Source organism: Electrophorus electricus, chromosome 3 (genome assembly GCF_041902795.1).
Source record: "Electrophorus electricus isolate QZ-2024a chromosome 3, ASM4190279v1, whole genome shotgun sequence".
Classification (NCBI taxonomy): Eukaryota; Metazoa; Chordata; class Actinopteri; order Gymnotiformes; family Gymnotidae; genus Electrophorus; species Electrophorus electricus.
This window is the reverse complement of record NC_137499.1, coordinates 36,924,889-36,952,599: the sequence shown is the minus strand read 5'-3', so window position 1 is coordinate 36,952,599 and position 27,711 is coordinate 36,924,889. Positions and strand designations below refer to the sequence as shown.

At 46.6% G+C, this 27,711-nt stretch overlaps 1 protein-coding gene across 3 annotated transcripts in view; it reads left to right on the top strand.

Moving 5' to 3' along the window:
* Positions 1-4,967: 4,967 nt before the first annotated feature.
* The window catches only part of rarab (retinoic acid receptor, alpha b), a 71,787-nt gene continuing 49,043 nt past the window's right edge, over positions 4,968-27,711 (top strand). The window contains exons 1-2 of one of the 3 annotated variants that reach the window (XM_081711371.1): positions 4,968-5,215; positions 22,377-22,448. The gene's annotated coding sequence lies outside the window, so the exon portion shown is untranslated. The remainder of the gene's footprint in view (positions 5,216-22,376; positions 22,449-27,711) is intronic. The other 2 variants (XM_081711370.1, XM_081711372.1) reach the window with 2 other exon arrangements.

The window sequence follows — 27,711 nt, the reverse complement described above, 5'->3', positions numbered from 1 at the left end:
AACATAACGCTTGTGATGTTGTGCATGTGTATGTGTGAGCACGGAACAGATGCATGTTCATGCGTTACCGTTTCTCTGAAGAAGCTCAGCTGAGACTGTAGCCGCTTTCTGCTCGGGCTTTCTGCTCTCATGATCCGTGACCTTTATTTCACGTGCCCTTGTTGTTTTGGCCCTGTGGTTTGTGTAATCTTATCTCCTCCATCTTGCTGCGTAAGGGACCGTTTCCTCGCTGTTTTGTGTTCACAGCTTCTCCGTCTCTCTTCTATGTTTTAGGAATGTATGTAACACAAACCCAGCATTAAGGTGGCAGTATTGGATGTGCTGGATATGGGATATCCAACCAACCGTCTGCTGCTGCCATGTCTGTTAGCGTTGCTGTTGTCTAAGCAGGATAATCTTGGCAAGCTCTCGCATGCCTCTTCCCACAATTCCGAGCCAAGATCAATAACTAATTAAAAAGGTGAGAGGTGGATTAGACCAGTGGAATTCAGCCAGCGTCACAGAGAGCTGAAGCCCTTCTATGAAACTTACCTTCATATTGTGTATTTGTGCTGTTTTAATGTTCTGTGTATTTTTATAATATATGCTAATTGGATTTGGGTTCTTGAAAATTGCTTTATTGTTATTACTACACTTAACAGATACAACTAGGTATAACCATGTACAAAGAGATGAAACTATATACAACCTGACAGAGCCAATTACAACTTGATACATTTAGCTGATGCTTTTATCCAAAGCGACTTGAGCAACTGAGGGTTAGGGCCCCACAACTTGGCAGTGGTAGGGCTTAAACCAGCAACCTTCTGATTACAAGTCAAGTAGCTTAACCACTGAGCTACCATTGCCCCCTGATACAACTGGGTATAACCAGATACAACCAGGTACAGCCTGATACAACCAGGCACAACCGGATCCATACTTTCTGCTTTTGTGAGCATAGGCGGCTATTTTGGAGAGCCCTTGTTTTCCTGGGCTCTTGTTTAATGAGCAGCGATTTCCACCTAATTAGTGTTCAGAGCTTTAATTGCAGCTTACTGAGATGTAGAGTTTTATTGGGCTTGTGGTTGTGTGTTTTTGCGGACAGCCGCGGAGGTCTCGTTAGGCTCCCACTTTAGCAGACCACAGCATTCTTTATCAGCTCTGCTGTGGTTACTGCTCCACTGGCAGGCGGGCCAAAGTGCAGAGAGAGAGAGAGGCTCGTTAGAGAAGACCTGCTCATTTCTATTCTGCTCACCATTAACGACCAAGCGTCCGACGCGGGCTTTCTCCGCTGGCGAGTGCTCTGTTATCCAACACCCTGGAAACTTCCTTTAATGTCCCGTATGGCTACTCGTGACACTGCAATCTGAGAGGCTCCCATTTACTGCTGGGCCTATAACAATTAGAGGGTAGATTTACAGCATATCGGCATGGCAGCACACCGGCACCAGATGCACACGCCTCACCCATCCATACATCTAAAAATTCACCTGCACTTTGTGCCACACCCTCCTGATAAAGGCTGAAGAGGATCCCGATTGGAGGAGCGACATGGTTTTTTTTTTTTTTTTTTGAGAGGCAGCAATTGGAGAAGGTAGAGATCTGGAAAGAAAAGGGACAGTTGAGGTGAATAATTGATTGCTCAGACTGTAGCGCGAGCAAGGCTGGACGGCTGTCTGCCTCGTTATAGCTGTCGTTGCAAGGCTCGGGCTTGTATAACCGGGCACCGGAGGGCCATTCACTCCCAGGTCCCTCTGTGGCAGAATGAACGGCCTGGCAGCTTATTGCTGTCCCTCACAAAGGGAACGAGAGAGGGAGGAAGGAGGGGAGACGGAGAAAGAGAGAGAGAAAGAAAGAGGTGAACGATGGCGTCTGAACGATGCCGCCAGCTTTAGGAGGTATGTAATCAACAGGCCCGTGTACACCCACCATTTGTTGTTTCTCCCAGTTCATCGCCAGTTCAGCATTAGGCTTGTTCATAAGGGCTCTACACCTGCCCTTCTCTATAGATGTATTGCGACAGTTTTTATTGCTCACACGTGCAATACAAACATTATATATATATATATAAAATATTGTTGACATTGCCTAAGTAATGTGTTTTGTTTGGGTCGGGGTGAAGCAATTCGATTTCTACATCAATTCGATTTCTACGTCACTTACAGATATAAAAACGAAAAGGAGAAGACTGATAGAAACAAAAGGGGTGATGTGGGCATGGGTGCTCACACACCAGGACTGAGATCACTTCTGCAGTACGTTTGAAACCTGAAAACAGATAATGCGACACCACCTAAAAACCTGGTGGTGCTGAAAGTCTTTTTGCAGCCAGCAGGAGTTAAGCAGGGGGCTCAGCTCCCGATGGGCGGGTCCCTCCACCCACATTCCTTCTCCTTCTTTCCTCTCCCCTGTATATTGTTATCAGGCAGCCTGAAAGGCCGTACTCCAGTACTTCATCCTAGCAGGCAGGCAGACAAGCATAGCAAGCTCTGAAGGCGGGAGCAATGAAGTGTGTGTGTGTGTGTGTGTGTGTGTGTGTGTGTGTGTGTGTGTGTGTGTGTCGGGGGGAGGGCACTTGAGTTCATTTCTCTAAAGGATATCAGCCATCTCTCTGTGCCTACGCTCTCACACAGTGGGTTCATAAGCATGCGACATCCTACATCTCCTTTCAAAGACGAGCCTCTCTACCCTGCCTCTGATACACGCACATTAAGGCCATCGCCACGCCAATAAACATCTACAGGCGTGTTAGCATGCTCATAAAATGGCCGCCGCAGCAGTAAAGCCGGACTAACTGTTGTCATAAAGTTAACGACAACGACGTGCGCAGACTTCAGGAGAAGCTTCTGAATATATGCTGCAGCTGTCCACTCCAGAACATACGTGAGTCTGCAGAGTCCACCGATTGCAGGAGAGCATCAGTCTTGCACCATCAGAAGACTGTTGATTTGGCTCATTTGCTCATCCAGGTTCAAACTAAAGCGATGCTTACAGTTGTCAGGGAGCTTGCTGAAAATCTTCGTCACCAGTAAGTCAGTTTTTTGATGACAGTTTTTACACACCCAGACAAACTGATGTTCGTAGGCTACCTCACAGAACACACTAAATTATTCTAAAACATGCTGCACGCGGTGAGCGTGTTAGTGTTGGTGGGTACGTTTACAATCTTTCGGCCCTTGTGAGTCTCGCTCTTTTTTTCTTGATCTGTGCACGGATGTCCTCTGAAGGCCCAGCCCAAGAGCGTCGGGCCCAGCGGACATGGGGATAAGCTCCGCTCTGCACCTATCTCCTCGGCCCCTAGAACCTCAGGGGTTAAAGGCGGCCACTGCCCACATCTGGGAGTCATTTCAAACATTCCACATGGCTTACCACATGTTTTACACAACCTAAAACCCAGAAAGCAGATTTTGGAAAGGAACAGTGACTTTTCAAAGGACGCACTTCAGATAATTCAGCCTTTTTTGTTTTGTTTTGTTTTTTAATCAAGGCAGTCTGTCCCTGTATGAGACTGTAAAAGAAATAGTGTATAGGAGTGTAGTGTGTGTGTGTGTGTGTGTGTGTGTGTGTGTGTGTGTGTGTGTGTGTGTGTGTGTGTGTGTGTGCGCGCGCGCACGCCTCTCTAAAGCAGAGTGCCTCTGCAAACATCACGGGTCCTGCTCTCTTTCCCCTAGGCAGGTCTTGTGACCCATGAAAACGTAAATGGCTTTCTCAAAAAACAAAACAGTACAAAACCAAACCAAACTCAAAAGGCGACACAGACTAAAGTGAGACCCAGAGCAATTAAGCAAAAGCAAAAAAAGACCAAGCTCACTAGCACAAGGAATCTAAAGCCCCAAGGTCTGAGGATCTCTGCCTTCCACATGTGCTTCGTTTTGAAAGAGTCGGGCAATAACACAGAAGCTTCAATAAGACTGACTAAGCCCAGGCTTTAGTGTTGCTACAGAGATGACTATAATCCTCACGGCCTTATCGGTTATCTAATGGGAAATTGTTAAAATACAGAAATCGCTTTAAGCGGTTACTTCTACCGCGGACGAGTTGGTGCTAAAGAGTATTTCGAGGGTGGAAATGCATACAGATATCAGCTGACACGAATAAAGAAACCAGTGGCGCACGGCGGTTTGAATAAGCACCCACGAAGACTAAGCGTGAACACTTTGGAGTAGTTTATACCAGCTGTTACCAGAGACGCTTCTCGGGAAGACGTTGTGGGTTCTGGGTAAAAGGTCTTGGCAGGCTGACAGCGTTTGTCCCGTTTGTAAAAGCGCAGCCATTATGTGCCGCGTCACTCGGTGACGAACTGCATCACTCAAGTGGCAAGTGGAGTCTCCAGAAATAGAAACGCGTTAACGACGCAAAGGGGAGCGAGTGATGGCGGTGGCCATGCCAGCGTCTCACAAGCCGAAGCAAAACAAGATGTCAGTGATGGTCTAAGCAAAACAAGATGTTAGTGACAGCCTTAAAAGTGTCCAAGCGCCGCGGCTGATAGCTCGTCCAAGCCGGAGTGCCGGAAGAGTTGCGCTTCGTGTAGACGCAAACAGCGCTTGTTTCTGACAGCATCCGCAACCCCCTGCTGCTTTCACACTTTCTTGAACACGGGCTGTTTGCGCAGCCAAGTTCAACCGAACATGTAGCGTTCAGTTTATGTAAATATGCCCCAGCAGGATGCCACATCGCTACCCAGTGTTAAGAGCACCTGTATTAAAGCACCGCGAACCAAACGTCCCTGAGCAGGCGCTTTTGATGTACGGTCAAATAACTCAGATATCCTATATCGTAAAATTTGACACGGGTCTCTCTGAATGTAACAGTACTCGGAGCATAAGGCAGCCATATGTCTGAGATCTACCAGTTACGCGTTACGCTCTCCGTAAGCTGTCTAGCGCACTGCCGCCGAGCGGGTGCACGACAGCAGCTTGCCCTGAAGTGACCCGACGAAGGGGAAGAATGGGCGGAGCCGGCGAACAGGGGCTGGGCGGGGCTTGGCAAACACGTGACCGCAATGGCCGCTCGTCTGTAGCGGGAAGAGACGGACTTGTCTGTGGCTCCGTGCAGACGCGGAATCTGCCCCGCGTTGCCGCATTATACGCGGACTTACCCGCAGCCCGCTGAATGAAAGCGTTGATGAGTTCTCGTCGCTTTGACAGGACAGCCCCTGCGAGCAGAGGAAAGCGAAAGCGCTTCTGGACCGGACTTCCACAAAAAGCAACACGGCGGTGGGAGGAGCCAACAGGTACGGGCGCGCGTTATTTCACGGCGGTGCTATCGGCACGCTGACAGGTGTGACAGGTAACCCGGTGTGCGGAGCGGTCGGGTTTGCTTGCACAAACACGTGGCAGGAACCCGTCGAGCAGCGAACGCTTCGCCGGTCAGCGTCGGAAACTTGCCTCCTCCAGCGCCGCGCCGGGCTTCGGTGTAAAGCGCCCTCCGCTTACCGCTTTTGTCACGAGACGCGTTTGGTGTCCGCGTGAGGGCATGCAGCGTGGCAGCGCGGCGCGAGGCGCTCCCGGAGGTGTGATGAAACGCGTGCGAGCTATCCCGCTGACAGGACGGTAGCTGGCAGCCAGCGTTTGCTTAATGCGGTGTGATGTGCGCTTGCTATCCGACCGCTCGAATAGCCTATATAATAATATAACAATAGTCTATACATTTGGTCTCATACACAAGGCAGCCTTCCTAAATGATCTTTAACTATGGTAAATAATGTCGCCTGAGCGAAAAACTCGTTTAACTAAGTGCACATCTGAAGCCCGTGTCACGTGAAATGCCGCTCAGTTTGTTCGCTTTGGACTAATTGATTAAATGTGACAGCACGTGAATGTTGTGATCCCGGCACACTAGATATTAGTGAAAAACATCTAGCATCCAGCGCGGCAAACCGATCGGTGCGCCCAGGGCCAGTTCTCTACGTGCCGTTACGCTCAGGGTTCTCCGTGCACTTTCTTTGCAAACCTTTACATTTCCTTTCATGCGGACTCACATTTAAAGCTACACATAAGGATCTTTTCAGCATATTGACACGAATACGTGCGTTACCACCCATTAAGGGCTTAGTTTGGTGTGTTTAAGATAAGCTGTGATAGTCCCAAGTGCAGGAGGATGGTGCACGCCAGGCCGTCTGCATCTCCTTTTCCAGCTAAAAGGGGAAGTTTCCACAGGCGAGATGTTGGTAGTTGAAAGCGGAATGAGCACATCATTGGATGATTGCTTCCCTAAAACCGTCGCCATTCTGCTGGCCTTGACTTTTTTTATTTTGCTGTGCATTGCAGAAACTGAGTCCCAGTGTAAGCTCTCTCTCTCGCTCTCTCTCTCTCTCTCTCTCTCTCTGATGTCCTTATAAACATGAGGACTGACTAAATAAGAGTGACGCCTGATGTTCTCGTCAGTGCAGGACAATGGGTGTATTTGAGTGATGCAGAGCACATGCACATGCTCAAACATACTCATCATTTATGTCAAACCTTTCCAGGAAACGCTGAACTGAAACTCGAGCAATCAATGTGAAATCTGCATTCCTTGCACCTGCCGTATAAGACGAGATGTGGAATGTGTATGAGTGTGTGTCTGTGCATTCATTTGCGTGAAATGAGCAGAAAATTATTTGAATGTTCATTCAGTATCTGAGCGATGTATTGATTAGCTGTGGTTTTGCTGTAGTCCATGTACAGGTACTCGTACGTGGTTGGTTTTCATCTCGAAACCATCTGTCATATTTAAATGTGCCACTGTTCTCTGCACTGAAAGACGTTTATTAAAGTTTATTTTATTATTTAGCACCTGAAATCATACTGCTTCAATCGAACATTCAAGGACACTCCCAGTCATGCAGTGAGGCATTCTGGGAAAGTGGCCCAAATTTTCTTAAACAAGGTTACCAGCAGAGCTTACTGAATTGAAAAATGTGAGCGACAGAGAGTAGATGGCCAGCACGCATAAGTTCAGAAGGCAAAGATAGTACACGCTGACCGAGATAATTGTAAGTACTTTGAATGGCAGTCCTGTGTTATTACATTATTTCAACAGTAAATACTAGCCAGAGCATTTTCTTTTTTTTTTTCTCTTTTTTTTTTTTTGTGGGATTTTTTTTTTTTTTTTTTTTTTTCCCTGTTGCTGGTGGTCTTTTAGCTTGATATCTTCCGTAAAGTGCTTCTCACTTCTGAGTGTCATACCGCTCAGTAGGTCTCTCTGTCCTTGTGTTGGGCCGGGTTTCTGAAGGATGTCAGGACGCCTGCCCCCCGACACACTGCTGGGGCACTGAACTGGTTGGGCTCCTAACAGAATCACTGGAAATCACACGGCACATGACAGACTGCGATAAATTCCTACGCCTTAACCCCTCCACCTGCACTCTCCACCGCCCCCTTCACTTCTGAACCTCTCTGTGCATTCGAAACATGCGCCTGCGTGTCCGTGTATGCTGGGATGCGTCCGCATGCCGAGGGTCAGGAGAGGCGGGGCTTGTTGCCTCTGTTACCGCCTAGCCTGCAACTAAAGAGCTCAGATTTCACAACAACGTTGGTCAGGCAAACAGAAGACACCTGTGACTTACTGGAGAGGGATTGAGATGGTAGTGGGTGGATTGGACATTGGGACCAACCTGGACTCACTGGTGGTCATGGTTCCAAAGGGGATGGCTTCAAAGCTGTTACTAATCATGTACGCTTCAGGTCATCCCCGCCATGGCTTCCACATCAAACCGTGGCGCAGCTTCAATTCCAGGCTGATCCAGCCACACTGTAGAAGGGAGTGGTTCAGGAAGTCATTCATCTCCGACGCTATTTTTAACTCATCACGGGCTAGCTCATCCACACCGACGCAGGACATTGTGTAGTGACATCACCCATACTTGAGTTCCTTGCACTATAACACTTTAATTTCATTGTTGTTTTTTTTCTACTAATCATACCATTTGCCTGCGTAACATGTAGTCTATAGTCTAGCCACTGTGGTGGTGGTGTATTTGGTATTTGGAGTGCCCTTTGTACTTGACATTTCTTGTATGCTGCTGTAACAAAAGAATTTCCCTCAGGGAGTTACCTGTCTGTCTATCTGCCTCTCTCTCTCTCTCTCTCTCTCTCTCTCTCTCTCTCCTGTCTAAATGGCTTTTCTTGGTTAAAACTTCAAGCCAAAGATCAGTGAGGAATCTAAGGGTGACCCCATATTAAAGGAGACACAGTAAACAAAGTTTGTGATCTGTCATCAAGCCTCAGTGTCTCTGCCAGCTGATAAAACCATGAAACTTGAAAAGGGTCACTTCAGGCAAAGTTCTCTCTTTTATGCAAACTGACTGGGTTTAACGTTCACTGTTGTAATTGTGATATCACGCATGGTTTCATCTTTCACTCCAAACATCAAGATATTGTGCTCTGTCCGGATTCGGCTCAAGTTCAAACATGCGTCGCCTCATCGTGACACCCTCCGCTGTGTTCATCGTCTCAGATCACTTCTGCAGTCACCGCAACGCTCTCCACTACTGCAAAGTGTCCACTCCACCTCCCATCGAGGTGGCCAATGAGGGCAGTGGTCATCGGCACACAAAGCAATACCCGTAAAGTGCCCTTTTCTTCACAGTGGAAAAATAACGGCAGAATGCACCATACAAAATCTGAATTGGGGTGTTTTGTATTGTAAATCAGGTGTCCTTGGTGGTTATACTGTATACTTTGCATGTGCGGATCTTACTCACTGATGCTGTCAGTGTAGAGTGAGGCGAGACCTTCATCTCATGCGGAAGAAGTTAATCTGTCCTCTCCGGTCTTGTTGTTCGCGTGGGCAGTGGAGTGAATGTGCAAGCGTGTTCTAGGGCTCACGCCCGTCCCTGGGGGACCTTGCCGCACAAGACGGAGCTGGGAAATGAGCCAAGCATGCCCCCCCCCCCCCCCCCCCGCGCTCCCACCAAGCTGCAAACATCTCACTGCGCTCTCAGGTTGGCTTCGTGTCGGTAATCTCACCGAGCCGCACGGCTGGCTCCCTCGGTTCTGATCTGATCCGAAAAGTGAGTGGCACACTGGTGCCCGGCACTGGGACCATCCCTGCCTACTCAGCAGAATGGACTGTAGCTCCCGGAGACATCACCTCACTTCGCTGCTGTGTTGGAAACACGAGTTTGTGTTCGCATGCACCGTGTCCTGACAAAGTGGCCCAAACCCGAGGTTGCATCTGCACTGTAGTCCACAAAATGGGATTCTCTACAGTTCACACTCCAACCTGCTGGGTCAGGTGTGTGTTATGGGCATTTGAGCATATTTACTAAATGGCTGATTTGCATGCTGGGAAATGGAGATGAAAAAAGCTGCATGTATCTGGATGAAGGCTGACATGAACTTAGACGTGTGTGTGTGTGTGTGTGTGTGTGTGTGTGTGTGTGTGTGTGTGTGTGTGTGTGAGAGAGAGTGAGAGATGGAAGCGGGTTTTCCATCCACCAAGTTTTTACAAATTTTGAAAATGAGCAAAAAAAAAAAAGGAAAAAGCCAAGAATAAAAAAAAAAAAAAAAGAAAACAAAGCATATATTGTAAAAAGATTTTTAGGTTAGGATGAACTGGAAAAGTCTGAATATTGCTAACACCAGAATGTGATGAAAGGTGTGTTTTTTTTTGTTTTTTGTTTTTTTTGTTAATAAACAGTGACATGCCACAAGACAGAGTTAAATATCTCCATTTTGCCTGTTTCATCGTCTTCACATAAGTTTTACGGAAACACTTAATTCACTTTTTTTCTCTGCAGAAATATTATAAACGCACGTAACATTTGTGAAACGTTTGGATGAAACCGAGAGAGGGAGGGAGAATGAACATGTATGTTTTGAATTAAATGTCTCATTCAAACCCCACACTGTTAAAATGGGCCTGAGACCTGACGTACTGTGTCCAAGGCTTATACTCCGTTAAAGGCGCCTACCACGGGCTGATTGAAATTCCGTTCACCGTGCCCATTTCTTTTTGGCATCTCGTGGTTCGCTGGCAGCCGTGAGCAGCCCGTCCCCGTAGAGCTCAGCTCCAGCTGTCTCCTGTTTGGACGGCCTTATTTATGCAGTGTCCATCACTTTAACTCGCATGTAACAAAGCCAAAAAAAGACATGTATGGTGGCCCTGAAATAAAGGCCTGGATCCGTTAAAGACATTTAAAGGAGCACCAGGGGATTCTTTTTTCACTTCTGCTGTGATTTCCTTGAGCAAGTTTTTATTGTCCAGGAGGATTTGTTCAGTACATGTATTTAAGGCTGTTCCTGCTCAGATGCTGTTTGCGTTTAGACAGTGCTTAATTTGGATCCCCTGCACCTCTTCTTAGAACTTCTCGAAACTTCTTAGAAGTCTAAATGTTGTTTCTCTTCTCAAGAGCTGTGTCATAACAGTAGATCAGGGTGCAGATGTGGAGATGGTGAAGAGTATGTCGGACCCTTAAGCCATAGTCTCTACAGAACTGTCATTATTGTGTTGCACAGACATATCTTGATAAAGATGCTTCCAATACACCAAATCTCAATTAGGCCCTTGATTTCAAACGCCTTTCACTGCTTCAGAATCATTTGTAAATAATTAGTAAAGCTGCTTGGCGCTTGGTCACCGCACATGACTCACGTGAGTGCGTGAAGGCTAACTAGAAAATGAAGGCCAAGGAACTAGGTTTGGGTATCGGGGCCTAAATGTCAGAGATGGCAACTCGGACTCGAGTCACGCGTATGTTTACAGGACTCATGATTCAACTCGAGTAATTTAAATGTGGGTGAAAAACAAGAATCTACCTGATCATTTGAATTAAACCTTTCTATCTGATTTTAAATTCAGTATGGGCACTCAACGAGCCTTTAATCACCACCTTCAGGTACAAATTCTTTGAGTCAGATGGACATAATCAAAGTACTACATGCAGCATCAAAATAAGGAAGAATCTGACAAACAACATTTATATTTCTAAGACATCTCGAAACATCTCATCCTTGCATTTGAAAATTCATGTTAGCAAACTCCTAAAAATTGAGACTATAATCTATAATGAGATTAAACGAACATCGAGACTTCAGTCGGACTCGGACATCTCTGCTAAAATGTAACCTAGCCTTGGTCTCCTTCAGGGAAGCCAGGGAGGACCAAGCATCGTCTGGCAGCTGTGCGGAGTGATGTGTCCCGACTGGCCCGAGCTGGGTCAGGTGTGACGTGTCCTCTCTGGCGGAGCTGGGTCAGGTGTGACATATCCCGTCCAGCAGAGCTGGGTCAGGTGTGAAGAATCCCGTACGGCGGAGCCACATGGGGTGCCCGAGGTTCAAATTGCTTTTGCAGGCAATCTCCCTTCTCACCTTCTCAAATGGACAAGTGCACTGCGGTGGCCTCATCACTGGGCTCTGAAGACCGACGCCATCGGGCAGATCTCAAACGCCAGATGGTCCTGGTGTAACAGGGCAAGAGACCTCAGTAGGGGCGCGCACTCCTCCCTGCCTTCTCTGCTACGGATCCCGGGCATGTCCGTCCATCTGTCCGTCCACATCTTGTCTCTGGTTACTGTCTGATTGGGTAGCTGAGATGGAAAGGGCCCCCTGGCCCAATCCCGTCCAGGGTCGTAGCATGTGCTCTGGGGAGAATGGCTTCATGCAGTGGTTAGCGACTGGGGTGTTGTTACTCATCAGGAAAAGGTTGCATGTAAGTGACTCATGGGATGAAAGTGCTTTGGGTTGTGGAAAAGTGATTTGAGATAGAAAACAGAACTGTTCAGATGAGTGTTCATTTTCAGGTCTTCTTCCAAAAAAAAACTATAGGAAATATAGTCTGCAGTCAGCAACTTGAAATAACTTTTGCAAAATTAGTCTGATTATTTTTGCAGTATCCCTGTATCATTATTTAGATCATGATTTTCCATAGTTCCAACCACGTTTTACCAGCCTGTCCATTCTTAGCTCCCTGTCTGCTGGAGTGAGGAAGTGCGTGGGAAGGTGGTGGCGTGTCCAGACGTACGCGCCGCTGTGGCAGGAGACGCAGGATATCCCGTGGGGCAGGGGCTTGGACAGGAAGCGTCGCCACGCCATTGGCACCGGTACAGGAAGTGGCTCTTAGGAACGCCTGGGGTCTTGGCACCCGTTTTGGAGGTGTAAAATGCACCACTGGCTTCTGGATGAAAGGGAGTTCCGCTTTGGGGACAGTCGATCGGCTGTGTCTGCGTGCAGGCGCAGTCCGGTGTGTGCGTTTGGGTGTGGGTTTGGGATTAGCTCCGCATTAATGTGTATTTCTGGTTGTCAGTAAGCACATGGGCACACGTTTGTGGGAGTCTGTGGTTCGCCTGAACATCGGATCACTGGTAAACACAATGTCCTCCTTCATTTCTTTCACATCAGAGTTCATTATTCTCTCTATTGTTGAAGGTGTGTATTTTGGTCTGCAAAACCCATTGTGTGCGTGTGCGTGCATGTTTGTGCACGTTAACCCCCCCCCCCCCCCACCCTTTTTTAATCTTTTATTTTTACATTTAAATATGGGACAACCCCACTCTAATTCACTCTAGGTTCCTATTCAAATAACTTTTAATAAAATCTATAACAAGTAGCAACAGAACTTTTGTGCGTGTGTATGTGCATGTATGTGCTTTGGGATTTCTCCTCTCCCATGATGTTCCAGCCTCTTTGAGGTACGTCACTAGCCACTTCCTGATGTCAACATTACTGAAAGAAGTTTATTCTCACCCTCCGATCCTCACTTCTTCCCCCACTTGTCTCATACAACAAGTTGATGGTCTCACACACACACTGCACACGTGCAGATGTTCAGAGAGTACCACTTCCACATAATTCAGTGGAGTGTTTCCCACTTTCAGAGTCAAGGGTGAAATTTGGCTGCTTACCTTGGCACACAGTACTTCATAAAATAAGTCATCTGAAAAGTTGGTGGTCTGTGTGTGTGTGTGTGTGTGTACACAATACAGACATGCTTGTGTATTGGGGGAGTGTGCGTGCATGCATGCGTGTGAACGTTGCTTGTGTATGTTTGTAGATGTGCGAGTGTGCATGTGCATGCATGTGTCTTTGCTCATCTGAGAGCAGAAATTTATTTATTTATTATTATTTTTTTTACAGAACTTGGTTAGTGTTTTTGTATGATGAGTCATCCAGTCGCTGGGGTTTGGGGAACCATCTAGTCTCTAGAGTTAGGGTAATCATGCATCCACAGCTGTGTGTGTGTGTGTGTGTGTGTGTGTGTGTGTGTGTGTGTGTGTGTGTGTGTGTGTGTGTGTGTGGTCTGGATGGTTTTGCAAGTCTTGGACTAGTAAAAATACATTTTTGGGTCTAGCAGTGTGACTCCAGTGTGTCAGATTACGACGGAATTCTGCTGGAAAGATCACGTTGGTCTGCTGCACTCGTTCTGGCAAGATTGCGTGTGTGTGTGTGAATGGGGGTGTGGCGTTTGTGTGTGTGTGTGTGTGTGAGTACAGCATGTATATGATTTCTACATCTGATTGAGTAAACGTGATGAGGTAAGATCACAGAGATCATGTTCTCCAGAGCTTTGTGGTAAAACTGCGTTCTGGAGCAGTAAAACATCAGCTTCCTCACTGCTCCACTCTCCCACGCTCTGATTGGCCACGTGTGTTGTCACAAGCAGGACATCCTCCTTGTCCTTGACTGATATGTGAACATTACAGTACTGCTTCAGCCCACTGGTTAAGCCCATTAATGACCCAGATAGCAGAACTGGTTTGCATCTGCCAGAGACCTGTATTCCCTGCAGAACACTCCTATTGGCTGCTGGAGACTCATGTTCTTTGCTGGAGACTCCTATTGGCTGCCCGAGGACATGGGCTCGGCCGGTCGTATTATCTTTTAACAGGTTTGGTTTCGCCCCCTGACCAGTCAAGTGGTGACCGTTTAGAAACGAACATGATACGTTTGTGAGCCGGAGTGGAGCTGCCTGAGGCAGATGGCTCCGCCCACATTTGATTCATGCGGCGTGTCGGGATGGTGCTGTTCGCTGAGGGAAGTTTAAAGTGTGTGTGTGTGTGTGTGTGTGTGTGTGTGGTATAGCCGTTTATCCGGGCACCGGGTCATTGCCTTTCAGGACTCACGGGGTTTTTTTTGTTTAGTTTTGTTTAGTTTTTTGTAGAGTTCAGAGGTTGAGGTAGAGTGCTGCAGTGGTGTGGCTGGGTGTGTGTCAGTTTGTTCACCAGTGCTTGCAGAGGTGAAATCTGGGCTTTCTTTTTAGCTCCTAGAGATGTTGGGCTAAGGTACCTTAATGAAGGGTTCTTTAAACCCTCCTGTGAGCACCAGCCAATCCACCGCCTGGATCATGGGATCACCTGACAGGCTGACCAATACCTGAGCTTCTCTGGATAAGAAAAAGCTGAAGACATTTGTTAAAAGCAAAAAGGAGAGAGGAAAACAACAAAAAAGGCGGAGCAGTTGTTCCCATAAACAGGAATGCTTTTAGCCACTTCCTTTAGTTGTGTGTTCCTCATCTATCCCAGGTATAATAATGTCAGTTAACAGAATTCCTGTCCTTTCTATACCAGAAATGTTGTGTGTCCAAAAATGCTCCGTTGCTGCGGGGTTACTGTATGTTTTATGTTTATTTATCCATTATTCGTGCAGAGAAGAACCACCGTAAAGTCTCGGCACTGATGAAAAAGGCTTTCATAAACAGGGACAGTTATATAAACACCAGAAGTTATAAATATATCCAGTATCAGATCTCGACTGGGTTTAAAAGAACCAGATGCTGTAGATTCATCTGAGCATTTGGCTGGAAGTCACTTCTGCTTTTGATCAGAGCTTGGATCTTAAAAATATTCTGCGGTGTTCCCCTCTTCCTAATGTGTGTTCCACCGCAGCTACGCCTGAGACAAAGAAAATGAACTAAACTTTTGAAGGCAAGTGTGACAGCACAATTTAGACAAGTGTTTGTTGCTGATTAGCATATTTATGTAGCATTCTTCTGGTTTGGGCACCTGACTCCTGTTTCCCATGCTGCAGTGTGAGCGCTTTCGCGTCAGTGTGCCATATCTGCGCTCTCGCATCAGCAAGGTTGTGTCTCGCATCCCACAACCAAACTACTTTTCCCTGCGTACCGCAGCAAAATGGCCTTATGACGTCTGTGTTCAGTCGGCACCCGTGAGCAGGCCTGCAGTGGAAGGCCACTCTGAGCCCTTCAGCTGACCTACGGACCCTGCTAAGGGAGCCTGCAGCTGACAAACATTTATATTATACACATGTGCACTAACTAGCATATAAGTGCACACACACTCACACGTACACACAGAACTAGCTTTAGCCAATAGACTTGTGTAAATGATCAGCAGTAATTAATTATCACCTGGTTCATTAATTAACAGCTGTAATTGATTATCACCTGGTCCAGTCGTTTCTGGACACCACGGAAATGAGGCATTCATGAGGGAATATAGCCAATCAACAGGCTTTATATCTTAAAAGCTATAAATGCACAGTGACGATTGGCTGTGTTGTCTTGTAACTCCATATGCAAGGCGACACACGCGCGCACAAACACACACACACACACACACACACGGGACAGAGAGAGATCTAGTGTGTCTCCGAGGCAAGTCTCCAGAGGTTGGAGCATTGATCAGAGTAGAGTACAGCTGGGCAGCTGGTCGATAGCAGCCTATTAAAGAGCTGTACCTTCACTCACTGAAATGGCAGCATACCGGGCCTGTGTGTGTGCGCGTGCGTGTGAGCGAGCGAATGCCTGCGTCCTGGACTATTTTAGAAAATTGCTCTTTGATTGTTCCTGCATTCATGTCTTTTGTGCAGTAAACAAATGTCCGGATGTTGCATTTTACATGACGTTATATGTGTTGTACATCTTTCATTTTACTGTTCACTGTAAATGAACGGGGATGTAAATTCTGTTAATATCAGATCTCACTATGGTTTCTTTTAAACTGTTGAATTGAAAGAACCTTATTTTACAAGATTTATTGAGTCTCGTGGCCCGAGTCCCGCCCCACGGTCCTTCCCACCCAGTTCCCAGGGTTTAAGATTTGGGTTTAAGACCAGACCCAAGTGCACCTTCCTGTCCCAGACCAAATGTGGAGAAGCATCAGATTGGTATGTTTATTGGTTACGATAAACGATATTGCTGACAAAATGCATCCCGCGTTTTTGATCGGAGGGTGGCGGGTGGAGATTTGGGCGGTGTAGGCCGATCACGGCGCTCTCTGCATCTCGTTGCGACCGTCTCTCCTCAGTTATCGGCTTGTTTGTGTGTCTGTCCCTGTCCTGCTCTATTTTGGCAAACTGGCCTCAGAAGAAGCAGTCACTTCTTGAGTTGAGTGGGTTAACCTAAAACTGTCCTGGAGTATCACTTCAAATAGAAGTTAAAGTACTCTACAAAAATAAATAGCAAAATCAAAACATCTAAAACTTGTGTTTTAAAAAAATATTAGGTAAACAAAAACTATTCAAGTAGAGTTTTACCTAAATGCAATTTATTAGTACAAGTACTCTGTCCTGTTATAGTCTTTTTTGGATTATTTTGGTCTAAAATAAATCTTGATAAATATAGTTTGGTGGTGAAAGGTCTAGCCAACAGCATGAAGTCCAGGTGCTCTTACCACAGAAAAAGCTCAAATTACACACACAAATTAAAACAGAAGCAAAATCATTGCCTTGTCACTTGCGATGAGTCAAAGTCTTGTGATGAGTAAAAGTATTACTACTTGATAGTAACAAACCCATCATATCTGTACACGTTATGATGTACACGTATCCAAATGTAACCGGCACTTTCGGCTCCCTGTTCGTGTTTTGTGACCAGTAAAGTACCGTGAAGTAATTTGGGGATTTTAAGTCGTGTAGCCACCTGCGTGGTGTCATTCGTTGTACACTTGGCACCATAGATGAGGGATTTGACCTGTTATGACACGTCCTGACTGTGTTCGTACTGCAGACGGTTCTGTCTGTCTGACTGTCTCCTCATACTGCTGTCTGTCTGACTGTCTCCTCATACTGCTGTCTGTCTGACTGTCTATTCATATTCAGAATTCTTTTTTTTAACTTTCTTTGTTTTCTTTATATTGGTATTTTAAATGTACTCTCCCCATTGTGGTATTGGTCTTTTTAGTTATTATTTATTGATGTATTATTGTTAATAATAAATAATAATAATAATAATAATAATAATAATAATAATAATAATAATAATAATAATAATTATTATTATTATTATTATTATTATTTTGGTAACATTTACCTTAATGCAAATTGTTAGTATAACAGACGTCATGTTAGGCAACATATTGTATCGTATCTTGATGCCTGTATCAAGTTACTGGCAGTACCTAGCCCTAGTTCTGACTCAGACTATGACGGCTTTTTTACTCGCCAGTTGGAGATGGACAGTCAGACTTTTCTGACTGTCTCACTGACTGTCTCACTGACTGCCTGACCAACCATGTAATCTCCTGTTCTGACAGCAGTCTGACTGACCATCTGTTCTGATTGAGTGACTGCCTGTTCTGACAGCAGTCAGTTCTGTCTAACTGACTGTCTGTTCTGACTGTCTGAGTTAACATCTGTTCTGACACTGTCTGGTTTGACTATGTTTTCACTGTAGTTGTTTGTTTGTTTGTTTGTTTGTTTGTTTGTTTGTTTGTTTCCTGTTTCACTGTCCATCTCCTCCTGAATGCAGTTTTTTCATGACTGTCCCACTGACTGACCAACTGACCATCTGTTCAGAGTGCACTCTACTACAGCTTGGTGGACCGACACAGAACACACCTGTCTTTCGCCCCCTCCATATCCATCTCTCAGAGTGGAAGAAAGTAACTGTGTGCAGTTCAACTCTCCATCGCTCCCCTGTGTGTGCGCGATTGTCCATTTGCATCACAAATGGGGGTGCTGGATGTGTGACTACCTGTTTGCATGGTAATATGCTCCGTGTTGGTGTGTGTGTGTCGGTGTGTGTGCGCGAGTATGTGTTGCAGAGCGATGGCTCTCCCGTGTCTTCAGGAGATTAGCTATTTGTCTGAATTATGTGGGAGCTTGTTGGTAACGCAGCTGTCCATCTGTGTGGACTGGTGTCTGACTGCTTCTCCTGATAGCTGGTGTTATGTCTTGCTGTGAGGCCAGCCATCTGCATGAGCACTGAGTCACTTTAGACCGGTGTTGACACGTTGGAATACGCATAACTTATACTGACATACAGACACACAGATTTCACTTAAAGCTACGCCGTGTCTCTCTTGAGTACCTTTTTGCCTTCTGTGTTTTTTTTTTTTGTCTTTCCTTCCCTATCTCCTTAGAACACATGAACACACACACACACACACTCACGCAGGCCAACTCCTAGTCAAAGAGATTGGATTGCAGTATTCAGGGAGCAGTCCTCCATCTTCTTTCATTGCAGGGTGGTCCTGTTTGGATAGGCTAGGGTCAGGGGTGAGAAGAGAGTGACCTTTGACCTCCTCAGGGTCATCATCCATTAGACCCTGGTGCGTGAATGTCGTTGGCCACCCGGCTATGATCATTTGTCTTACAGAGGGTCACCTTACTCTCGGCCTGTCTGAGTGACTCCGATTTCTCTCATTGTCTTCGCAGTCATGGGCCTTGTCCGAAGGTTCTTATCGGTTCCAATCGTTCGTATTTGCGTATTTACATTTTCACAGCCTTGCCCACCACACCATCCTCAGCATCCTCTGCTTGAGTCGGCTGGCCTGGTTTTGTCTGAGGATGCCACTGTCTCACCTTCTCCAATTCCCAAGCACTGTTCTGTTCTGCCCTGCCCTGCTCGACTCTGTTGTGCTCTGCCCTGCTGTACTGTGCCGTACCCTGCCCTGCTGTGCCGCGCCATGCCGTGCTCTGTTGTGCTGTGCCGCACTGTGCTGTGCTGTGCTCTGCTCTGCTCTGCTCTGCCCTGCTCTGCTGTGCTGTGCTCTGTCTTGCTCTGCTGTGCTGTGCTGTGCTGTGCTGTGCTCTGCTCTGCTCTGCTCTGCTGTGCTGTGCTCTGTCTTGCTCTGCTGTGCTGTGCTGTGCTGTGCTGTGCTCTGCTCTGCTCTGCTGTGCTGTGCTCTGTCTTGCTCTGCTGTGCTGTGCTGTGCTCTGGGGCATGGTGACATGCTATGCCACTTGCATAAGGCACGCTCACTGCAAAAGTGGGTCATCTCTGATGTGCCGATGTTCCTTTCTAGCATGCCATGTTTATCCAGGAATAAGGGAAGAGAGGACTCATACAAAGCTCTGGGCCTTTGGGCCTTTGGGTAAACGCGAAATAGGACCAGCGTGACTGTATCTGCAGACTTTGTTGGAAAGCCAACAATCCCTATCTTCTTTTAAAAACCCCAAGCATCCAATCAAATGAGTTATGTTCATACGGCGTGGTGTGCAAACATTCTGGAAGGTTGTCTGTGGTTGTTTTTGATGTTGATGTCTTGCTCTCAGACGAACTCGGATAACCCGCCTTTGAGGCACTCCAGTACCCAGTAATTGGCTCTACTGATATCTTAGGAAAAGGCTGCAGGCTGTTTCTGTCTTGCGGGTGTCTGGGAGGTTCAGAATCTTACCGAGCAGATACAAGATGCAGAGCTCTGCCGCGCGGCCTCAGACCGGACTGCGTACGTTCGTCTTCGAGTGAACATCTCGGCTTTTAAAACAACAAAAATGTAAATGTCTGCAATTAGACGTCTGATTAGTGTCACATGCCCCCTTCCCCCTGCCCCCAACACCACATCTCGCCAGCATCTGTGTGCGTGCGTGTGTTTGTGTGCGCATGTGGTTCGTGGGAGGTCGGAGGTCACAGCAGGGACTGGGCTGATGCTGGGATGGGATGACAGAACAGATGAACCGCTGAGAAAGCCCCGCCTACTGCTGCCCCGCCACGCAGACGACACGCATGGCTGGAGTTCAGCGGCGCACCAGCCTGTGGATCACAGTAGCAGCAGGAGCCTCTGGGTAGTCAGGCAACTTTGAACCAATCAAGAGGCTCCAGATGGAGACTTGAGATGGATTGTTTGTATTTGATTTTGCAAACCAGTGTTTGCTATGTCATATTTCTGAAAATTTCCAATGATACTTAGTAATGATCCCTGTTTGTCTGATTACACCAGCGGTGGAACAATATGAATATGCATGGGTGACCGTTGTCATGCAGTGCCATGTGAAACGTAGCAGTGAAGCCTTTTGCATTCAGTAGGTGTAGCAGTACTACATGTAAAGATGAGGGGTTAGAGACATAGCACAAGGAAGTCTGCTGCTGTGTGATGGCCCATGCAGTTACAGTACACACACACCAAAACAGACACACACACACACACACACATCCACTCGGTTTAATAGGGATCTAAACATGCTTTAATGAAATGTACAAGATAGCACTGGGTTAGGCCCCCCGTACCACAGTGGGTTAGGCCCCCCCTTACCACAGTGGGTTAGGCCCCCATTTCTGTTTACCCTTTTATCATGTTCTGGCCTTTTTTCATTTATTCATTTATCCTTTATTCCTAGATACGTCACATCAGGGTGGATGACGTGTGTGTGTGTGGGGGGGGGGGTGTATTATGTCAGGATATTGTGGGAAAAACTTTGTATGCACGGAGTCATATATACTTAAAAAATTTGTTATGTTTTCCTGCTGAGGACAAATGTTTTTGCGTTATAATAACAGTATATGGTTTCCTATATAATGACAGTATATGGTTTAGTTCACATATTTTTGAAATGGCATGAAGACTTGGATGTTGAACTTATATTGCAGTTATGCAGCATGTACAGTTATGACAATGCCCAATTTCACACCACAGTACTGCTGAAATCCGATGATCTCGCCAAGCTCCACATCCTGATGTCACCAGGGCCGTTCCTTAATGCCGCGTCACCACACTGGACTGCGCTTCCGTATTGTGGTGCTCTTCAACGCTGACGTGTACCAAACCCACTCGAGCTGGAACAGATCCAGGTTAAGCCTGAGAGTGAGATTCTTTGGGGACAGTGTTTGAAGAACAAGGCTTAAATTCGTGACTGAAACACTGCGGTTACGTTTGTGGAGGACAAAGTTGTGTTGAAAAGATGATGAAAGATTCTTTCAACCAGCTGTTCTGAGGTGCTGTCGGGGAAAAGACCCCAGCTGAGACACTTTCTCTCCCTCCTGATTTCTTCACTATAAAGGGCTGGTTGAGTTTGTGGTCACCATGCGACCACACACAACGCCTTTCTGCGGCCGTTCTGTGTGTTTGGTTTGGTTCCCCCGAATCTGCTGTTGAGTGTAGTTCTTAACCAAGTTACACTGAAGCAGAAGAGAGCCCTGCAGTACCAAACACCAAATTAACAGTACCAAACACCCCATGCGGTCCTCTCGCAAATTAAGATTTTCAGATTGTTCAAACGTTTCTAGAAAAGAATTCTTTCTGTAATTCTTTATGTGGTGCTTGCATCCAAAATACCTATACTATCTTGAGTACTAGTCAGACCACCCTACCCCACCACCCAGTGTCTCCTTCCCAGGGCTGATGTTCCTTCGGTGTCTCAGATTAGACCAGCAGGGAGACAGTCCAATGGTATTTGAAACTCCTACTGGATCATTTGTGATTTTTCAAAGATTTGAGCTACATTATTGCGGTTGTATTTAACATTATAGGTCTGTCCATCTTGGAAGTGCATACATACAACATACATCCATACATGTAGTGTGTATATATAATAATATAACATGGGGTAGGGAACCTCAGCGAAACAATTAAACAAAAATCTGTTTTACGATTGAGTTGCTTGTTTTGCTCTAGCCAGTGCTAGCCTGTCCACATGACGTCCCACCTGCAGAAATGGCGCTTGATTGGTTTGATGCGTCCTGTGTGGGTGTGATGAGACCCAGCAGGGAGGAGTCCAGGCACTGGGGTGGAGTGCTAAATGAAGATGCGAGATTAAACCGAGGACACAGTGCTTTTGGGGTGACGAGTCATTTCACATTCTCTCTTGGGTTCTTTTTTATTTTGTTCTAAAGGTTAAGGGCCCCACACCGGCAGGATATTAATAAGAGAGTATGGTTTAAATCATGCAGACTTCACTCTGCTTCCAGTCTCAGCCTGCCAGCCTGGCCATGAATAATGGAGTATTTGTGTCATTTTCTTTTCTAAATGCCTGCTGAAATTAAGGAGAAATTTTGTGAACATTCACACATATTTAACACACATTCACACACTCTCTCTCTCTCTCTCTCTCTCTCCCTCACGCGCACACACACGCGCACACACAGGTAGTTACCTGAGTATCTCTGTCTCTCTCTCTCTCTCTCTCTCTCTCTCTCTCCCTCACGCGCACACACACGCGCACACACAGGTAGTTACCTGAGTATCTCTCTCTCTCTCTCTCTCTCTCTCCCTCACGCGCACACACACGCGCACACACAGGTAGTTACCTGAGTATCTCTGTCTCTCTCTCTCTCTCTTTCTCTCTCTCTCTGTGCAGGCTTTTTTATGGGAGAAACCTTTTCTTCTGAAGTTGATATCTGAAGAGGATTTGGAGGAGTCTAAGCTGCAGGTAACTACTGCATGGGCAGCTGTATTTGGCTCTCAGTCACTTTGAGTCTGTAGTGAGATAAGGAGGAAGGTTTGAAAAAGGATGGGAGGGTAACCGGAGAGGAGCCCACTCCTACTGCCACGCCCACTCCCACTCCTACTGCCACGCCCCGCCCCTCCCACTCCTACTGCCACTCCCACTCCTACTGCCACGCCCACTCCCACTCCTACTGCCACGCCCACTCCCACTCCTACTCCCACGCCCACTCCCCCTCCTACTGCCATGCCCCTCCCCCTCCCACTCCTACTGCCACGCCCACTCCTACTGCCACGCCCACTCCCACTCCTACTGCCACGCCCACTCCCACTCCTACTGCCACGCCCACTCCCACTCCTACTGCCACGCCCCGCCCCTCCCACTCCTACTGCCACTCCCACTCCTACTGCCACGCCCACTCCCACTCCTACTGCCACGCCCACTCCCACTCCTACTCCCACGCCCACTCCCCCTCCTACTGCCATGCCCCTCCCCCTCCCACTCCTACTGCCACGCCCACTCCTACTGCCACGCCCACTCCCACTCCTACTGCCACGCCCACTCCCACTCCTACTGCCACGCCCACTCCCACTCCTACTGCCACGCCCCTCCCCCTCCCACTCCTACTGCCACGCCCACTCCCACTCCAACTCCCACGCCCACTCCCACTCCTACTGCCACGCCCCGCCCCCTCCCACTCCTACTGCCACGCCCCGCCCCCTCCCACTCCTACTGCCACGCCCCTCCCCCTCCTACTGCCATTCCTCCCAATCCTACTTGCAGTCCCAGGTCACTTCTGCCAGGCTGCGCTCATCCTGCAACGCTCCTCAGAGAAGGCCGCTGGCTGACCAGGGCCGAGGGGCAGAGCCTGGATATGATGATATTATCTCATTGATTGGCAGGAGGGTGAAGGTGAGAACCAGAACTTTGAAGGTTGGCACCACAATTGGCAAAAGGAGAGAACTGGCTGATATGATGGAGAAAAGGCCGGTGGATACACTGTGGGAGCGAGAGACCAGGTGGAAGGGAGGTGCGCATGGAGGGCCGTTCAGGCTGCTCTCTCAGGGAGGAGTGTGTTAAACACATGCAGGAGAGTGTTGGACAGAGTGAGGAGGATGAAGGTGGAATCGGAAGGTGTGACGACGAACGTCGTCACCGCCCATAACCCTGCACGTCGGGTTGGACGAAGCAGTGGGGAGCGTATCCAAGGAGGAAAGAGTGGTGATTGGAACGGACCTTCATGGGCATGTTGGTGAAGGGAACAGGGGTGATCATGAGAGGAAGGACAGATGATGGCGGTTTAGTGAAAAGGATGAAAATGGTTGTGTTTAATACTTATTTCAAGAAGAGAGAGAGGAGCCTACGGTGGTTCAGCTACTTGAGTAGTAATCGGAAGGTTGCCTGTTCAAGACCCACCACTGCCAGGTTGCAACTGTTGGGCCCCCGAGCAAGACCCTTAATCTTGGGGAAGGAAGACGAGGAGTCTCAGTGATGGAATGAGGAAGCACAGGAAAAGTACACAGAGGAAGTGGGATAGGCAGGCAGAAGAGAAGGTGTATGGATAGTGGCTTGAGAGGCTGGATGCTAAGGAAGGAGAAAAGCAGTTTATACTGCTTGGCCAGAGATGGGAAGGTTGTGGAAATGTGTGGACAAGCGAGGAGAATGTTGAGAAGGTGGAAGGAGCACTGTGATGGGAGAGGGAGAGGGAGAGAGAGAGAGGGTTGAATGATGCAGGAATTGCAAATCAGGAAGTGTGGGGGATTAGCAAAAAGATGAAGTGAGGGCGGATATGAAAAGGATGAAGAGCAGAAAGGCAGCTGGTCCTGCTGGCACGGGAATGTTTGCGAGAGAGGGCAGCGGAGTTCCTCTCCGTATCGTTTAAGACAATCTTCGAAGGTGAGAGGATGCTTGAGGAGTGGAGGGGAAGTGCACTGGTGAAGCACAGAAGCTGTAGTAACTACAGAGGCTTAAAGTCGATCAGCCTCAGCACAAAACTAAGGGAAAGGCCGGTGGAGGCCAGATTAAGCAGAGAGGTGATGATTTAGTGAGCAGCAGTCCGGTTTCACAGCAGGAGCGCTACAGATGCCACGGCTGCTCCTCAAGTTTCGATAGAGGACAGAGCACCGAGAGAGAGAGGACATGTGAGAGCGGATCTGGATGCGCAAGAAGGCGGCATGACAGTGGTATGAGGCCACGCTGGGAGTGATGGATGGTTTCAAGGTAGAGGTGGGATTATATCCGCGCCGTGACAAGCCCAAAACGGGAATCAAGGATCCCCTGTAGCGACCCCAAACGGGAAAACTCAAAAGAAGAAGGAGGTCTCGGTGACTGGCATGTGATTACTCTCCTGTGTTTGCGCTCGAATGGTTTTCTCAATCATGACACCGGTGGCAAGCCTCTTGATATAAAAAAACAGATTCTAATAATAAAAAAAAGACATATCTGTTCCAGTCCAGACTGTGGGTGTCGGTGAGTGGGTGTGTGACTGGGTGTGTGTGTGTGTGTGTGTGTGTGTGTGTTTTACTTTTCCTTTCTGTTTTCTCCTGCTCCATGGTAGAGGATCAGGCTTGGAGACACAAGCACATTTATTATTTCAACCTGAGCACGTCGTCGTGAAGTTCAAATGAAGTTTAGGAGGTTTAGGAGTGAACGGTCCCCAGAGGAGTCTCACTCTGTCCCAGCTTATGGGCTGGTATGACAAACTGTTTGGTTCTCGGCACACGCTGATGCGTGTGCCGACAGGATCCTTGTTACGAATACACAGCAACTGTTACATTTGTTTTTATAAGTTAGTTATATTTGCGTCCAATCATTATGATGATGAACAGTGTTAATGGGACTTTGTACTTTCCTGTGATCAAACACCTAAAATGCAGTGTATTAAAAACATTTCAGTACATTGTGTTTAAATTAACTGCCAATAAAAATATCAAACTGCAAACCTATTAGCATATGAATATGCCGCTCTGCACGGTCAGCATACGGAAAGCCATGTGGCGTGTTGGTGTCGGGGAGGACTTGGCCTCCAGCTGCAGATGCATGCTGTCCACACCTGAAGTGAAGAAGGGCAGTCTGACCCGTTACAGTGGACTGGTTATAGCCATTGAGTCGCAGTTCACTGATATGATACAATAAGTGTAAACGTGGAATATGACCAAACGTAGCTCAGTGCGGCACCCAAATATCCTCTCAGAATAGTGCGCGACAATTATTGTGCGATGGAGAATAAATGGTGTGTGCGTGAACTGGGGGGGGTGGGGGATTGGTGTACTATATCACATTTGGTTCACCCAATATACATAATATAGATGGTCCAAAACAGAACCTTGCATTTTTGCACTTTAAAAATAAGTGTGCCAAACCGCAGAACCAAAAGAAACCAACCAACTCTTAGACTGCGCGTATACACTGAGTGTGCTCAGTGTAACGTGTCCTCGCACGCTCATGGCCCTGGTATCCCTGAAGTGTGACCCAGCGCTGAGCTCTATTTTTATTTTTTTGGCTTGCCTACATGACTGGAGGACATTTCAGGCACGTTCGGGCTGTTGTAACAGGTTGGTTGAGCCCGTGTTCCTCGCAGTGGGAGAGATCGCTGGCTCTGTGCCAGCCCTGGTCACAGGGCATCTGGGATTACAGCAACTTTATTGCATCTCGGTATGAAATCGAGATATCAGAGCCGCTTACGTTGCTCCCAAACTGCTGGTACGGAGATGAGGAGCGCACACCTGACCGCTTCGCTCCAGCGTGTGAATAGTGAACAGTGGTTTGGAGATGTTTAATGGGACAGTACTTCAGAGCAGTTTTGAACTGGTATTAAGACATAATTAGTGTTGCTATTAGGGGAGAAAATCTGACTTCATTGTGAGTGGATTTTAAGATGATGCTTTAGGAAATTCTTTAAAGCGTCAAGAAATGTGATGGGTGACATGACACTGGCCCTGCTGATGGGTACTAGGGAGCTAACGCTAGTATTAACTAGCATAGAAGTTGCTGTTGCTAGGTGCTTAGAAACATACCTATATAATAAATGCATTCTCCCAAAGCTTATATTAATAGGCAGAAGAGCTGCACAATATATTAATTGGTATTGCGATACCAGCCTTTGTAATACAGATATCACAGATGCCACAGAAGTTGGCAAGAAGCAAATGAGCCTTCTAACCAATCACATTTTCTTTTTATGGATTGCCGTGAGTGCTTTGGAAAATCTCAGGTGTTCTATGTGGGCTTTCAGGAATCACCCAGGTTCACCCGGGTCTTTTTAATACGTTGCCATACATGACACAATTGCAATATGTAGCAATCTAATTGCAAGAATGTATTTTTGTCCATATGCTGGCCTAACACACAGCACAGTTCAGTATTTGCACATATCTAGCGCTAGACCTCCACCTGCTGCTCCAAGGTGTGCAGGGTGGGGGGCTCCTTATGTCCCCTGTGGTTTCCACTAGGTTTTCAACCACTGCACATCACACTGAGCATATTCACCGGACTAGGCCGTAGAGGTCAGTTCACTAGCTGACCTTGTAACCTTTTGCCTTTCCAATTCTTGCTGTGTTGGCCCTGATGGCGGTATGCCTGCTCGTCACTGCTAATGGCATCATTAGGAAGGCCGCATTCCAAACCATACGAAAGGCCCCTAGCCCGAGCAGACTTGAGGAATGACACAGCATCGCTGAACTCCGTCTCCGGCAACAGCCGATATACAGAACTATAAACAGTAATTAGTAACTGCATGACTAATAAAAGATGTAGAGATATTCAAAATAGTACATACACAATAAATGTAAATTTATATATATATATATATGTATGTATGTATGTATGTGTGTGTGTGTGTGTATATATATATATATATATATATATATATATATATATATATATATATATATATATGTATATAATATATGTATATATATATATATATATATATATATATATATATATATATATATGTGTATATGTAAATTTATATATATATATATATATATATATATATATGTATGTATGTATGTGTGTGTATATATATATATATATATATATATATATATATATATACACACACATACATACATATATATATATATATATAAATTTACATATACACATATATATATATATATATATATATATATATATATATATATATATATATATATATATATATATGTGTATATGTAAATTTATATATATATATATATATGTATGTATGTGTGTGTATATATATATATATATATATATATATATA